The sequence below is a fragment of the Gopherus flavomarginatus genome, chromosome 12 (genome assembly GCF_025201925.1).
Source record: "Gopherus flavomarginatus isolate rGopFla2 chromosome 12, rGopFla2.mat.asm, whole genome shotgun sequence".
Lineage (NCBI taxonomy): Eukaryota > Metazoa > Chordata > Testudines > Testudinidae > Gopherus > Gopherus flavomarginatus.
This window is the reverse complement of record NC_066628.1, coordinates 47,614,269-47,629,356: the sequence shown is the minus strand read 5'-3', so window position 1 is coordinate 47,629,356 and position 15,088 is coordinate 47,614,269.

Here is a 15,088-nt window from a genome sequence, read left to right as displayed (position 1 = left end):
CCTTCAGGTTCTGTCTGTAGAGATATCAGTTAAAGAGCCAATGGTAACAAAACTTCTGGTCCTGACTTTCACTGGACTCAACACGGCTTGTAGCTAAGGCAATTGCTTGGAATTCAGGAGATCTAGGTTCTATCCTTGCTTCTGTGTGACCTTGGTCAAGCTACTTAGTACTTAATCCTGCAAGCCCTGGTTCAGCAAAGCATTTAACTTTAAGCATGTGAGTGACCCCATCCCAATCCAGCAAAGTATTTAAGTGAAGGCTTGATTTCCTGAAAAGGGGATTGTTAGCTGAACTGGGGCCTCTATAACACAGGTTCCTATTTATAAAAGGAAGATAACACTTCCCTGTCTCCCTGGGAGGTACTAAAAAATCCCCTTTTTTTGCATTAAAATTCTTTTTTGTGTTGCTATTTAGGTTTTCTTTGTTTTGTTTTGTTTGTTTGTTTTGTGTTAAACCTACTAAGCAGATGCACAGTATTGGCATATATTTATTTAGAAAAGAAAAGAAAAGAAAATGAGACAAATTTCTTTCTAGGTGTTTTGTAGTAGTAGCCTAGTTTTGGTGATAAGCCTTTAAGCCTGTGGGTTATTTTTCTTGGGTGTGTATCTTCCAATCCGCTCCCTCTCCACCTTTGCTGTAGTAACGCAGGTTCTCCGAAAAAGGCCATTTACTTGCTCTGTTGTCAACGCATCTGGACATCTTGTCAAAACAATATAATTTTACTTTGTAACTTTTTAACACTGGTATTTATTGCACCTGTCTTTAGTCATGATTTATGACTTGTCTGGTGAGTATTACTCCACAGCTTGGAGTTTACAATATGAGATAAGTGAAGTATTTGAAGTCCCAAATGGGCTACAAATTTATAGATGTATATTTCCCTCCCCTCTCCTGATCCTCTCTTCCCCCTCTCCCACCCCCAACAAAAAATAACAGGAGCATTTTCTTCCATTCTTCTGTGTGGTAGCACTCAGGATAGTCTGTAGTTCTTTGGGGGAAAAAGAAGATAACAGATTATACAATCTTCCTTCTTCTTTTAGGGGGAAAATGTCTCAAGAGGCAAATGTGTAGCTGGAAAACATAGTTTAACTGGCATATGCTGATTACAAATGGCATACAGTAAAGTGATCTATTTAAGGGACTCCTCTGCATTCAGTGTAGAGTGGTTTTTTAATCATCAATAAATAATACATGCCTATGCATGAATATATGGGTGACTGTTATTATGACACTGAAGGTTATCACAATCCTGGTAGCATATGTGAGAACAAGCATTTCTGGTCAGTTTCATCTTCGGGCTGACTGTGTTTGTAGAACTCCTTGTAAATTGGGGACCTGATCCTGACTGTGGCTTCTGCTTGCTACAATATTGGGTCCTGATCCTGCATGCGCTTATGGAGTTGCTTAACTTTACTTTTTTTTTTTTTTTTACAAAACCTAAATTTCAGGCCTAACTGAACTTGATATCTCTAGTACCTTTGAAAGGCAGTTATTATTCTATTTTTGTTAAAATGGGGCTTTCAAACTTGCTGGACTTTAAATAAGTCCATGCTTCCTTCCCAGTCTATAATCTCTTCCAATCTGATTCTACACTGCAGTTGTAACGCAGACCTGTCAACACTGTTTTCAGAGTGTGGTGTTGCAAACACAGGTATGACTCCACATCACTATAAGTAATCTCGGCTCTAAGCCAAGTTGCAAAGGCAACACAGAATGACAGAGGAAACTGCTTTGTAAACATATGTCCCCTTTTTAGTTTTTTCAAGCTTGCTTCAGCGTAAAATTTTTTTTACTCGGAATGAATTTAAACCACTTGCGATTTGTTTATTAGCAAGTTCCATGTGTCCATTGTATATTAACACATCCATATCAAATAATGGGAGCCAGTGTTTTGAAATAAAATGACTATAATCATTCAGGACTTCAGAAGGAAAAGCTAAGTGCTTCCATTTAGCATAATCCTCTGTGTTCCGAGAATAAAACAAGTTGCTTTGTGAGGGGTAGGTGGAAAATGATTGTATCTGAGGCCAATTAAAAATCCCACCAATCAAATTGTTGTCTCCAACATGGCTAGAGAATCAAACATGTCACAGCAGTAAAGGTTGTGACTTCCTATAACAAAGCAACACAAGGCCTGGTATCACAAGACAACACATATCACTTCTCCTGCCCCAAACCTTGCACGGTCTCATATGCTTTGATAGACTGCCAATGAAAATACTGGGCAGGCGTCGGCAGTTCGGTTGCCATGGTCACCTCGTAAGCCGTGGCAGTGGGAGCACAGATGTAGATCAATGGAGCCTTAACAAAGGCCCTGATTCAGCAGTGAGTTCTTGGATTAGACACCTTACCAAGGCACACTGTAAACAGTAATAAATTTGCTACTGAACTCACTAAGCGAGAGCAATGTGTTCCCTGAGTGGGAAAAGAATAGTGTTGGGTTTTTTCTGCTTCAAGATTTTTTTTATTTTTTTTTTGGAGGTGGTGGGAAAATTAGGCTGCTTTTGTTATAGCTAAAACTAACAAAGTCATTTAGACATGGCTATTTAGAAGGAGGGGGGCAGTTTAAAAGATGATGACAAAGCTTTGGAACCATAGGAACAATATCCATAAAATGGAATGTGACTGGTAGCAAAGCACCCGGAAACTTTAAGGCCAGAAGGGACCCTCATGATTAAGTACTCTGATCTCCTGCACATCGCAGGCCACAGCACCTCACCCACCCACTCCTGTAGTAGACCCATAACCTCTCGCTGAGTTACTGAAGTCCTCAGATCTTGCTTTTAAAGATTTCAAGTTACAGAGCATCCACCATTTACTATAGTTCAAACCAGCAAGTGTCCCATTCCCCACATTGCAGAGAAAGGCAAAAAACCAACCACCCTAGGGTCTCTGCCAATTTTACCTGGAAGGAAATTCCTTCCCGACTCCAATTTTGAGATCAGTTAGACCCTTAGCATGTGGGTATGTCTCAGCAGCCAGATACCTTGGAAAGAATTCTCTGTAGTAACTCAGAGCTCTCCCCATCTAGTGCCCCACCTCTGGTCACTGGAGATATTTCCTACTAGCAGTAGCAGACGGGTAATATGCCTCTATAAGCAATTTCATCATACCATCCCCTCCATAAACTTACAATGTTTATCTTAAATTATTAGTAAAATTAGTCCTCCCCCACCCACAGTCTGCCTGTCATTTATAATGCTGTAAAACTAAGCCTAGGCACTCCAGAAATCCATTGCAAAGAACAGAGAATATTATTACACATCCCTTATGAAACAACCCTTTAGCAACTCTTTAGAGGACTTTTGCAGCAGACTGGTCCTTGAGGAAATGTGTACAAGATCAGTAGTGTGCTGTTTATTTTCTTGCACCAACACCTCAGTTTTGATACACATGCTCTCAGCCCACACAGATCTCTGCTTAAAATGTTAAGAAGGACACAGAACTATTTCTCATTCCTATTAATTTTTAGCTGCAGACTTATGGTATGTCTTATCTATCAATACTAGCTTTCTAGCAAGTCATTAAACATGTCTTTATGTCAAGCTGATTAATGTCACATATGAAGATTAACCATAATGTGAAGGGGAAAAATAATATAGTGTGCATCATTGGAGATTTAGTTGACAGTGCACATCTGAAGGTGCTAAATTGTAGAAAAATTGGATATCAATGGTACTATATTGACAACAGAGTGAAGTCATATGGTAAGGTACTTCCAGGATAGTAATATGGTAACTAATTCTACTTTCCTCTTCCTTTGAGTTTTGGGTTTCTCAGCAATAGGACCAATTGTATTTTTCACAGTGTCTTCTTCTTTGTAGATATAGATATTTGAAAACATTTTTCAGCTAAAAGTTTTATTGATTAAAAATGGCTTTTTGATCAACATTAAAAGCTTTGCACAAAAAAAATACCAAAAATAATTTTTGAAAACCGACTTTTTTTTTCAGTTTCAGTTTTTCATCAAAGAAAGAACAATCATTTTGAGAAAGTCTTTTAAAATTATTTTATTTTTAATTCCAACAAAAATAATTCACAAATTTTGACCAGCTGTAGTAGGTATATGAAGTACATGCAGAGTCAGAGAGCTATTGCTAGAAAACACAGTACAAAGACTCTGATATAGGTTCCTATCTACGTCATTTAAAATAACTCCCTAAATTCATAAATTCAGGGCATGCATCAAAACTAGCAGGGTTTTTTTTTAGTAATAGCCAGAAACAGGGAGAATTTACTGTACCTAAATAGAACAGAACTTTAAAATTCTATGATTTCAGTTCCTTAAATATGAGAAGGCCTGGACTGCTGCATTTAAAAATAAAACTAACATTTTATTGTCTTGTAGCACCTCGAGCAGAATGAGAATGACTTTAAAGGAAGAATCTTCATTGTTTGCACAGGTCAGCTAGAAACACATTTTCAGTCATCTGAAAGCATAATCAAATTGTGGCCCTTCCTTGGTAAACAATGACAAATCAAATATTTTACAAAGCTTGACAACATTTAATGAAACTCAGTATGTTTACAAAATATCCTGAAGGTTTTTGTGAAATCCCAAACACCAGTAAGTTCTCCCATTTCTAAGTTCCTGGAAAGGAAATTTATTGCATGAAAGGTCTGGTAGATTGGGACACTTATCCTACAGTCAGGAAAATCGCAAAGAAATCCAAGAGCATTTTAATGGACTTTGGTGGGATTTTCCTGACTGGATAGGGGTGCAATCTACCAGACCTTTCATGTAATAAATTCCCTTTTCTCATATCTTGGTGCAGTTGAAATCATAGGCAAAATTATTATTGACTTCAGTGGCAGAATATCCTTCAGGAGTTTAGAAATGTGAGAACTCCATGAAGTCCAAGAGAATTTTAACTGACTTTGGCCTGAAAGATTTGACTGTAAGTTAATTACAGTGAATCTGAATGTCTTAAAACCAGTATCTTGCATGAATTTTGCCTATCAGGGTATGAGGCTTCCTTATTTATTGTTCCTTCTTCTAGCCAGAACACAAGGAAAATCTCTTGATTAGTGATATAACATCCTCAATGCCTACTCATCCTTTACGAGCTGGACTCTGCCAGTGAGTTCCCAAAGCCTGTGACATCATCATTGGCAGAACATTAGCTTCAGATTAGAAATGGCCCAATGACATCACCACCCTGCTTTTCTATCTAACAGATGGTTTCTGTATATTGTGCAATTTTAGATCATTATTCATGGTTTGGGTCAATATAATTCAGGAAGCCAAAAAACTGCCAAGAAAAATTGACCTGGAACAAGTTCAAAGAGACAAAATAATTTTATTGATTAGACTCCTTTGTTTTCATTTTCCTTCAGGGCCAGCACGAATCATCAATACATGATAATACCTGAGTCATTTCAGCGTGAGCTGAATTAAGTACTGCAAAACAAGGTAAGCTTTGAAGAATTAGACTTTCAAGCAGTCTGAAAACAAGATAGCTAAGAAGATTTGCTGGGCAGTGCTGAAAATGGGCCAGAAACTATTTACTGAGGCAAGTGGTTTGTTTGAACTGGAGTTTTATTTATTTTCATATTATACTTGTTGACTTCATATCCCCCTTCAGCTCAACTCAGGGGCTCAGGAGAGGCATGGTTTTCACCAATGCGAATGTAGGCCAGAAAGGAAGTACCTTTTGAGAGGCCCCATTCAGGCACTGGACCAAAGCTGAGATAAAACACCATGCTGGCTGAGGAAAGCCAGCTTGGAGAAGGAAGGGGGAAAAAAAGGAGAGCGGTGAGAGAGAGTGAAAAAAAACCCTTTTAATAGGAAAGTTTATAAGAAAGCCCAGCCATACAGAAGCTTTCATGTAAAAAATATTCAGTGGGAAGCGATGAGTGATAGTCTGCATAATTTGGGACTCATATACATACGTCTCTGTCTGTCAGACACATACATGAGGCACAGAAAGGATAGGAGTGCTATTGATGTGCGCTATGATAGAAGTCACTTTCCTTCTGACTGATAAGCTCCAGAATCTGCCCCAAAAGCAAGAGTGCTGTTCACCTTGGAAGGGAAGGCGTGGGGGGAGACAGCCCCTTTCACACCAACTTCCAAGTAACTCTCACCTCTGCTAAGACTTGCCAGAATGAATTAGGCGTGTAGGAATAAACAAATCACCATGAGACTTCATACTTTTAAATACAGCTTTCAGAACGCTTCGTAAATGTTAATTAAAATGAGTCAACATCACTGCACAGTAGGTAGTATTATGAAACACACTTTACAGATGAGTAAACTGAGGCACAAGAAAGTTGTCAGCAAAAGGTCTTTGCTACTTCCAACCAATCAGGGATCAGATCACATTGAAACTATATCAGTTTCCACCACTTGTGGATCTAGCCCATGAGTTCTGACTCACTGTTTCCTCGTCTAAGAAAAGGGATGGGAGTGGGGAGGGGAAAGAAACAGGTTTTCTTGGCATTCACTGATATGGAATCCTTCCCCCGGGCCATTTAAAATCTGGCTTTATGCCAGCTATGGGAAGAAAGACTCCCACCTACCCATAGAATTATGATAGAATAGTCCCAGATTTGTAAAATGGATATGTGAGGAGAATGCTTAAATTGTTGATAACAATATACTCTAGACATTTTCCTGTGGTTATTACCCCTTTGCCCAGCTAACTGTGCCACAGAGGCTATAACTGAAATATGTGATTTCAATCATCACTTTGGGCTTCATGCTTGTGTTCTAATACCGACATGAGTCTCATAGACTCATAGACTTTAAGGTCAGAAGGGACCATTAAGATCATCTAGTCTGACCTGCTGCACAATGCAGGCCACAGAATCTCACCCGTCCACTTCTATAACAAACCCCTAACCTATGTCTGAGTTACTGAAGTCCTCAAATTGTGGTTTGAAGACCTCAAGCTGCAGAGAATCCTCCAGCAAGTGACCCATGCCCCATGCTGTAGAGGAAGGCGAAAAACCTCCAGGGCCTCTGCCAATCTGCCCTGGAGGAAAAATCCTTCCCAACCCCAAATATGGCGATCAGTTAAACCCTGAGCATGTGGGCAAGACTCACCAGCCAGCACCCAGGAAAGAATTCTCTGTAGTAACTCAGATCCCAACCTATCTAAAATCCCAGCACAGACCACTGTGCATACTTACCTGTTGATTAGGAGGTTAGGAAGTCCGACCCCATCAGTGTTCTATTCCCACTGTACATCCTACAGGATTTTCACTGGGTGGCTAGGTGGAAGGTGCTTGCAGGATGGCTTCATCCGCAACAGTGGCTGCCCTGACAGCAGCGGCGGCCACAGCAGCAAGCCCCCACCCTCCCCTTGGCTCACTCTGAACAGAGGTCAATGTACCACTAGGTGTGATAGGCCAATTTTAGGGAGCTTCCTTTGAAGGTGAGCAACGGTCCCCAGAACTTACTGACTAATCGGCTTGAATACATTCAAGCAGCTTCCAATGCCAAAATGGCCAGAGAACCTGCCAGCATGGAGCATTTATTACCCTATCACAACATCTGAAACACCACTGGTGACCCCACATGAAGTGGATTGGCACAGCACAGCCTGACCACTTTGCCTATAAAGCAGCAACAAAACCAGTACTTCTCCTGCCCCTGCCCAATCACTTTGTGGGTTGCACCAGCTGGGTCTGGACTTGCTGATCTGGCTTATGGGTAACTTCCACAGAACGGTCTGGTGGCTGGGGAATGGCAGTCTGGGTTACTTTGGTTGAAGCCAAAGGTTGCCTGGCTCTACTAAAACAAAAGCTTGGACTGTGGGTCCCCATCGTAATTGATGTCTGAACTTTCCCTGACATGCCACTCTCAAAACTCCTTTTTTGCAAAAAAATTAATAGGTAAAAATACATAACATACTCCAGATGCAACCTTTGGACTATCTCTGGACGTTTTAAAAAGAAACTGAAAGGTGTCCCATCCAGCCTCCCTTGACAAAGGCAGAAATTACAGGCAGAAATGCCATTTAAATAAAGCAAAATACCAAGTAGACTGAAAAATTTAAGAGAAAATTCAATGTAAGGTGGAAGGGTGCTCATTTTCTTACTTCTCTGATTGATGGAGTTCAGTGCTCTCACATTTGTTTTCAACTAGAAACTGAGTTATGGATGCGAGTGTGTGTAGCTGGCTGCAGAAAACAAAAACAAAATTTCACCCAATAAACATTAAGGCCTATGGTGGTTATGACTGATCACATGATGAGTTGGAACCTGTCACTGCTATGTTTGGAGTAACAAGCACAATTTGGTGAGTTTCACAGGATAAAGTTTAACTTCTGCTGTTTACTCAGAGCCTTGTCTCCAATGTCATGAAGAAAAAGAGCTTCTGCTATTTTGGGAGCCCTACTCCAACTGATGTGACTGAGACTAATCAAATCTTGAACACAGAACCTCATTCCCATGTGTGGTTTTGATCGATTCATTTAAACTGGCACATGGTGTTGTGTTGCAGTTTGTGAAGAACTTGAGAACTATAGATACAGACAACTCTGATGAAAACCTAGATATTCTCCTTCTTTTCCATAGTTCTGTGTGTACCATTGGACTCCTACAAACCCCCAGACTCCAGAGTTTCAAACTGCATTGAGATGCTTAACAGTGGTCTGTCAAGATTCATTTAAAATGGGTTTCTTCTCTTTGATTTTCTGTGATTTAAAATAAGAGTTTAAAAGACTTGAAGAGGCAGAGTGTGCGGGGGTCGAGGGGAGAAAAATGTCATTTATCCTATCTGTGCATTAGTTGTTGAAATTAAATAGGTGTAGCAAATAACTTGCAAATAAAAACTGAACAGTCTGACTAAACATCCATTCTGTTCTCAAATGCTCAATTTCCATCTCTTATCTCCAGTGATGTCACAAGTTCATTAGTTTTCCTGTCACCAGAGGATCCTACAGGGTAAGCAAGACTTGAATTTAAATGTACAAACGAAACAGAACTAACAAAACTTTTGACAAAATCTTTTCAGTCCTTCTTTCTCCATCAAAAAGAAACACACTAGAGCACAACTCCTTTTGCCCCCATTAGCCCCTTTTGCAGGTCACATTAAATGAGTGGATATTGTAATGGTCTAATTTTTAAAGGGTTTTCAACCTGTACTTTATTTGCATGCATGTATCCTTTGTGCGCAAGGAGCCACTTAGGAACACAATATAGAATTTCTTTGTGAAAACTATTTGCAAAACAACTATACATTTGTAAATTATTTCCCATGGACATCTATGTCCACACAGTTGTATGTGTCCAACTTAACACTAGGGACAAGATTTTTTTTTTAAATAACTAGTACAGCTGGTTGGAGCATCCTGGACAAAATGTTTTTTCATCAAATATTCCGTTTCATCAAAGCCTAAACATGTTGCGGTTTCAAATAATTCTTGACCTTTTTGATCCAAAGAAAGAAGTTTTAACATAATTCCATTTTGCAAAAATGTTTAAAGGGGGTTGGTTCCAAGATGGACCCCAAAAAAGTGAAATTTCAAAATCTTGAAACCTTAGAAGTTGTTGCAAAACAGAATTGTCATCTGCAAGTAAGCTGTAGTGCCTAGTGATTTGAGGTGCCCAACCTGAGACCCTTAGTTTAGAGGATTTCCAAAAGGTGAGCGCACAGCACTTTTTGAAACTCTGGTTTCTCTAAAATCATTAAAGTTGGACACCCCAAAATTGAGATATTTCACATTACTAGTCATTTTTTAAAATCTTAGACATATACATATATTCAAAATTGGCCTTGAATGAACAGTAGGTCACGTGAGGTCTGTGTCACTTATTAACATTCTGCAATGACCCATTCATGACCTGGTATTCCAATCTCAAAGGAAAAGGTATGCACTCTACTTTTTCAGGTGGAGTGACACAGATGTCACTGTGTGAGCACCAAAATATGACACTAGGCCCCTGAAATAACAAGTGGGCTTTGTCCAACATAAATGCCGGGGTAACCAACCACTAACTATTTACAAAGGCAGTGAGAAAATGATTAAAACACTCGCATCTCAGATTTTGGATTATTGCCATATTACATTTCATGTGTATGTGATGATTATGACATTAATTACCAGCACTGACTAGACCCAGGTATAATAGGGGATGGTTCACTGGAGTTGTGCTATAATAAAGCATTCTGACAATGTACATTCATCCTACCCACAACCCTGTACTGGAACTGCCTGAGCAGAGATTGCCAGTTGTGTTGAACTACTTTGTATTCTCATGTGATATGGACAAATGTACACTCAAAAGCTGAACAAGAGACCAAAAAATTCAATCACGTCTCACTTACATCTGGATTTTAACCCATGTGTCCTAAGGTTGAATGGTGATTCATACAATTCACTGATATGCAAGAGTTTAAAATGATTTTAAATAATCTAACAATGAAAGTTCATCTGAAATATTAAAATATGAATTTTTGAGGTGATTTCACTGCTTCTTTCTGTCTGTCTAAAAATATGCTCCAGATATATCTTTACAGTGTGATTTTCATACTCTAAAATACATCTGATAACTCCTATAATCATGAAAATATTTCCCCCTTTCTGAAGAATAGATTTGCATAGATTACATTTATCATTTGGAAATGCATCTTTTTTTAAACCTTCTGTCCATCTTTTGGTTTTGTACAGCAACTTTTACTGAGCAGGGCAAATACTACTTGTTTTACTCATTTGAGTAGCCTCAACAATATCAGTTGAATTACTAACATGAGGAGGGTCAGAAAGATGTAGTTTTGTTTTGTTTTTTTTCTTTGAAACCATCATGGCTCATACATTAACCACTTTGCTAGAGCATCAGCAAATGGATATCAAACTGGACAGCGGACCTTTCAGAACATCCCATTACAGGAAGAAAACGGGAAAAAAAAACTTATTCTTATCAGTCGCATGAGGATCAGCCCAGGATTTCTGCAATATTTAACACACCACACCAAGGAGACAGCATGGATTTGGAGGAGGGATGTCTACAGATAAGGAGTTTCTCTGGGCTATTTTTGCCAAGCCATGCTGACAAATTTTTGCTTTATCTCCCATTACTGTGTGTTTTGTCTTTGTTTTCATGCTCTTAAAGGGAAAAAAAACTTAGGTGGGAAATGGAGACAGAATATATATGTATACTTATATACTTAATGTGTCCAGATATTTGCTGTTGCCTTAGCAATCTGGTGAAATATTGGCCAACTAGGGGTTCTTCTTGCATGCCTCCCCAACAATGACCCTTGAGAACTGGAACAGAGATGTATTAGCTATAACCCAAAGGGAGCACTCTGTCTCTTGAATCCCTTGGAATAAGTTGGTTTTTCTTGCGAGTTTGTAATTGATTGAGTCATCACAGGTCAGCGATGCCTCATGTGGATAAATATTTCCTTTGAAAACGTCAGCCTTTCAAAAATAACGTAATAAATTCCTGCATGTTGGATTGACTCAAATTAGCGAGACTTTAATGCTAGCAGCTGTTTTGGAAGGCTGACTTATTGGGGCTCAGAGATCTAAAATGTTACTAGCATTAACAGATTCCCCATTCTGCGGCTCTATAATTGAAGTGCATAAGAGTCTTGCTCTTTTCAAGAGCTCAGCCATCTTCCCTAGAGGCAAGTCTGTTCATTTCCATGTGCCTCATTATCCTTGTTTGTAAAAGGGACATACTAATACTTATCCCCTCACAGGGGAGCTGTGAGGCTCACTTGTTGAGGGGTCTGGTATGGCTCATAGAATCATATCCCATGTTAGTTGCTGAGAAAGGAGGAGGTTCACTACCCAAACAGTAGAGATTAGAAGTGTTGTGTCTATGCAAGAATCATAATGCCTCCAGGAGGTGTACTGGCCAGTGGAATTTATTAGAAGATGTGTGTTCAGAGAGAACAAAGACTCCTCAGGTCTCATGTCACTTCTAGCACTAATCTTTGCAAAAAGTTGAGGCAAAGGCCATGATGGCTCCTCTGCTCTTGCCTGTTGAATCAGACAAGGAAGAAAAGATGGTATATCATCTCTCCACTGGTAGCGGGGCTGCCACTCGCACCTTAGAGCCCTATAATGCAATGTGAGAAGATGTGGCTCCATCCTACAATTTGCATGTGCAAGATGTTTTATATATCATTCTCACTGGACGTGTGCTGCACTTCAAAATGATGCATGGAGCTTATGATCCTTTTGTGGGAGGGGGAGAGAAATTTCTTTCTGATTGTGACAGGAATTGGCATTCATATATTTTGGGGGGCAGTGCAAAGATGATGTCTTCTTTAATTGCAACAAAATTAACAACTACAAAATTCAACACCAACACTAGTCAGGGAGTAAGAAATTACTAACCAATATTTTTTCAAGGCTTATTTATTTTGGTTGCTAATGGATCAAAATGGTTCCCAGCTGTGCAAAGTTCCCATTATGCTCATTACTTATAATGCACCTCACAATGAGATGATTAATTCAGCACACTTGCAGGCTCTTGGTTGAGCGCTGTTGATTAAGCAATTACGTTAATCCACTTCTGTTTGTTTTCTCAGGGCGCTGAGAATAGCTGGGGCCATTTTCTTTGCAGAATTATTCCAAGCACAGGAGAGAGGTTTTGCAAACATTTACAAATGCCAAATCCACCATTACTGAACAACATGAACGTGAAAACTGCAGTCAACCTGTCTCTACTGTATTTGTGGTCTAAGACATTTTTGAGGCTAGTGTGGTTTTCATTCCCCACATTTTGAATCAGGTCCTCAGCTAGTGCAAATCAGCTTAACTCCAGTGCCTTCAAGAGCGTTATGCCTATCTGCAGCAGCTAAAAATTTAGACATTTTCTTGAAGCTGTTTGTAATTTTGCCATTTGTATAGTGAATCCTGATCTCCTTTGCAAAACGCTTTGGGATCTACTGATGAAAAACTCTCTATAAAAGCTAAACATTAGACATAGTAGTAATAGTATTTCCCCAAAACTTTTTTGAGGTTGTAAAGATTCACGTATGTTTTTCCTCCTGCCCTAAAAATTATTTTGCATCCCCTACTTATCTTTGCCTTTTTCTGGGTTGCATCCAAAATTAGTTTCTGAAATGCCCAGAGAAAATCTGGTTTTACAGAACTATCAGATGCTGGAAGTGAAAGTGTCACAAATATCCTGAGCAAGTTTTTGCTGTTGTTTTTGTTGATTTTGCAAACTAGGTTTTTCTGCTTTTACATGAAAGGATCTTGGGTTATCAACAAAAATGGAAAAGGAAATATTGTAGAGAGGGAAAGTGCGTAATATATTTTAATGACCTTTACTAAGCTTAGCTGAGTGTGGCAGTGGTTTTTTAAGTATATTTGTCAGTTACCTACAGAGATGGATCTTGGAAATGATTCCAAGAATCCAAAAATGGCCTATCTTATTCAAGATACTTGACTCTCTGGGTGTTCGAGGAATGGCTAGTGTTCATTTGTAACAGTTGTTGTTTACTGTTACGCCAGCTTAGCAAGCCATGATGGTGCACTTCTGTAGAAAAAAAGGAAAGATGGATCTGACTTATACCTCAATAGACTAAACAGTGACTCCGCAGCAGTGCCCAGCTTTAGGTTGGCCAAATACTTGGCAGATCTCATGAATGATAGACACCTAAAAATGTTAACAGCCTTCCCACCCACCAGAGCAGCCGAAACCGAAATGCAAAACATTAACCCAGGCCAAATCTGCACAATGCTGGCTTCTTATCCAAAAGGGCCTTTGATTACTTTTGAGCAACCTGTTTAAATATATATATATAGAAACAAATCAGGAAGTTTTTGGGCTACCTTCTCAACATCTTTATGTTTCTGCCATTATGGATCCTGAGCTTTTGCATTTAAGCCTAAATCCAAATCAGTGCAGCTCTCTGAGATGTGATATTTTCTGAAAATAGATGTCCCACTAACTTTATTTTAGGAGAACTGATTTACCAGCAACAAATTAAAAGGATAGTAGCCTATGATATCCTGAGTGTGGTCTATTCTATTCTGTTCAGATTTACATATAGCCCTTGCCACTGTAATATCTGAATGCCTTCCAGAAGTTCATTAAGCAACATGACTACATGAGGTTAATTTTTTCTTTCTTCATTTCTCCAGGGGAAATTGTGTGAGTATTTTTTTTTAATATATTGCATGTACACTGTATCATGTAATTATGTCATCACAGGCAAAGCTCAGGTCACCTTTCAACTGGAGAGGAAGGTGGTGGCACATGTGGTGGTTCTTAGATCATGCCTCAATTCTTCCACCACCTTGGACTGACCATGAGAAAGCTCCATCTCCTGCATAGATGAGCTTTCCTGTACTGTGCCTGAGAAGTGAAGATGTCAACCCACAGTGCTCATCCTGAAGTTTTAATGTGTCTTTGAGGACTAAAACCCAGGTTATTTTTGTTTTCCATTTTAGACCTGAGCAGCTAGTCAAAGTTCAGGACCCTAGGGATGGAAGTAGAAATTGGTGGAGTCTGGCATTTTCTTTGATGCAACCTTGGTTGTGTACAAAGTCCTGCCTCTCCAAATGCAGGAGGAACCAAGAACAAAAGGAGCAGTTGTTTCGCTTATGGTCCTATGCCTCTAGCCAACCTCAAGCTCTCTCTCTAGCTTTCCCTAGGGTCACTGCAAAGCCTATTGTGTGGCTTTCTTGCTTGTGGCTTCTGTTTCTCTCACTTGTCACTCCTCCCTGTCTGTGTGTTGTGCCACTCCTACACCCATACATACACTCTTATCCAACACAATACTCACTAAAGCCCATCTGCTCACACAGGCCCAAACTCCTGAGTGAATTCATATAACCCTTTTGTCTGAGATAGGGGCTTATGATTAATTTATCTTGACAGTTATGTTAATTGAAGGGTGAGTTCATGCCCATCAACCTCGGCAAGATTTTAACTCCACCCATAACAAGGTTTCATCCAGCTCATAACATTATTGTTCCTTGAACATATGGATGGGGACTAATTTGACATGATATTCTATGGTAGGACAAGATCCTAAAGAGAATCATTCCCAGAGCTGATGAACATTTTTCTCTCTCTCTTTTTTTTTTTTGGCTGAAAAAGGTTCCCCCCGCTCCCTCCCCCCCAAAAGCAAACGGTTTTGTGTGGGAAATGTTCCTTTCTATAGAATGC